The sequence below is a fragment of the Furipterus horrens genome, unplaced genomic scaffold, assembly GCF_987537825.1.
Source record: "Furipterus horrens unplaced genomic scaffold, mFurHor1.1.pri manual_scaffold_8, whole genome shotgun sequence".
NCBI lineage: Eukaryota > Metazoa > Chordata > Mammalia > Chiroptera > Furipteridae > Furipterus > Furipterus horrens.
In genome coordinates, this window is record NW_028327178.1 from 102963834 (window position 1) to 102966411 (window position 2578).

General features: G+C 45.6%; 1 non-coding gene across 1 annotated transcript; it reads right to left on the reverse strand.

Moving 5' to 3' along the window:
* Positions 1-339: 339 nt before the first annotated feature.
* Positions 340-503, reverse strand: LOC150003689 (U1 spliceosomal RNA). The gene has a single exon (XR_016512811.1). It is a non-coding gene; the product is annotated as a U1 spliceosomal RNA (small nuclear RNA).
* Between the last annotated feature and the right edge of the window lie 2075 nt (positions 504-2578).

Genomic DNA, 2578 nt, shown 5'->3' on the forward strand with positions numbered 1-2578 from the left:
GGAACAGGAGGTGATGCTCTGGTCACTAGGGACTCATTGTCAAAGCAAAACCCTGTGAGTCATTCTCCGAGGTTCCAGGAAAAAGGACTCCAGATAGGGGCCCAACCCAGAAAGAAAGAAAACCTTGGCCCAAGGCCCAGGCTTTCAGGGAAACCAGCTGGCCTGCTAAGGGTGGGGAAGGAGGGAGGGGAGGGGGCCACCTTAAACTGAGGTCTCTTTGAATGAAACTTTTCTTATTCAACCATTCATCAGCTTTTATACTTACGATTTTTATTCATTCAACAAACATTTAGTGGGAGGGGCAAAGTAGCTGACTCTTAACTCTACTATTTTTTTTTTCAGGGGAGAGCGCGAGCGCAGTCCCCCACGACCACAAATGATGCAGGCAAGTTTCCCACATGTGGGGAAATCTCGGGGGTCAGCGTGTCCAGAGTGCAATGGATAAGCCTCACCTTGGGAAAGCCACCTTCATGATCATGGTCTCTCCCCTGCCAGGTAAGTATAAACTATACTGTTTTGGTTTTTTTTAACTACACTTTTTGAATTGTAAAGAACATGTGCTGCTTTGTTAAGCTTTGTTTTACATTAAGTTTTACTAATGGCTGATACATAGGCACATTCTTCTCATAACCACCGTGATGCAAAGGTGGTACCTTCCCAGGCTCTTTCTGTGTGTTTCCATATGGACTCATAGAAAAGTTATACAATTGTTTTATGGGGATTTGCATATGCTATCATGAATTCATTTGTAAATTTTTAAAAGGCAATTAAAATTGAACTTATTGAGATGCTATTATGTGTCAGGCATGGCTAGTTGCTAGAGATAGAGCACTAAACACAGTACTGCTGCTCCTTGGGTTTAATGGGAGATATGACCAAACAGAGAGATCATTGTAGTAAAATCGAATAAGTGCAACAAAAATGGAGGAATAGCGTTTGGGTGAGATCCCAAAAAGGGTACCCACCCCAGCCCAGAGCATGTATGGGGTTGAGAAGTATTTTTCATGTGTATTTAGGTTGTAAGTGATAGGATACCCACCAAACCAGTCAAATAAATAAACAAGGGGTAAGGGGATTATTGGTTTTTAAGAAATCATGTAAAACTACCTTCAGGCATGACTGAATCCAGGGACTCAAATAACGTCAAAAAATATATATATCTCGGTCTCTTCTTTCCTTCCCTTCCCTTCTCTCTCTCTCCCTCCCTCTCTCCATCTTTCAGTTCTGCTTTTCTCTGTTTTGGATTCACTTTCAGATAGGCTTTTGACGCATGGTGGCAAAGATGGCCAGCAGCCAGTCCAAGCTTACTTTATTCTTGTAATTGGCAACCCCAGTGGAAAGGGAAATCCTCTTTCCCAACAATTCCAACCAAGTCCCAGGAATGAGTCTCATTGGCCTCTCTGGAATGGCACGCCCACCCAGGAAGGTATCACTGCAGCCAGGGAGATGGAATATACTGATTGGCCAGGCTCACCCATAAAGCCAGGGGCCCATCCCTGAACCCCATGGATAAGAGTGGGGGAGGGAGTGGTTTCCCACAGGAAAATGGAGATGCTGTTTTCTGATCCAGAGGAAATAAATGTCACACAGGCAAGATAAAAGAGCCCCACTACAGAAAGCTTCCAGGAGCAGTTGACCTCTAAGCCGAAATCTCAAGGACAAACTGGACTGCACCAGGTGACAGGGAGAACAGGGAGAGAAGAGGTGGCCCTGGCAGAGAGGACAGCATGCACAAAGATCTGGAGAGCGTTGCTTGTTCCAGAAAATGCAAGTGATTTACTCTGACTGATGGGTCCTGTAGGAGGAGGGAGAGGAAGTGTGAGGTTCCAGAGAAAGGCAGGGTGCCTGCAGGAAACTGATTTGATCCCATCCCCTCTTACCCCTCCCCCCCACCCCCACCATTCCCCGGGACCATGACTCGGTCATGGGGTTTACACACTCTCCAGCTTTAAGCTTGGCACAGTTTCTCTGTCTCAGTGAATGTGTCATTCATCAGCAGATCATGTCACACCACTGATTCACACTGTGGGTTCCCAGATGTCAGCTGATCATCACAGGTTTGACTACCAATCTACCAAAGTTTCACAAGGCAAAGGAATTCCAACTCAGAAATCAAGGGAGCACTGATACATGTGATCCAGCCAGGTGAATCACACACAAATGTTATGCAAGTTTCTTCAGCTGGAAAGAAGGGAATCATGTTATAACTAGGTCTACGGCCACCTTTTATTGAGCGTGTCCTGTCTCTAGGAGCTGAGCTCCCTTTCATGCTCAGGAGAACTCTGTATGGGAAATGCTGTTGCTATCCCCATTTCACAGGTGAGAACTGAGGCCGAGAACTCAGATTTGCCCCAAATCTCACACGCATGATTCCTTTCTAATCCTCACAACAGTGCAAAGAGGATGCATTGCTGATGGGATTGCAAAAGCCACTTTGGAATGCAGTCTGGCGGTTCCTCAGAAGGTTAAACAGCATTATCACATCACGCAGCAATTCCACTCCCAGGCAAATCCCCTTAAATGGAAAACATTATGTCCACACAAAAACGTGTACACTAGGTTTACGGCAGCATTATTT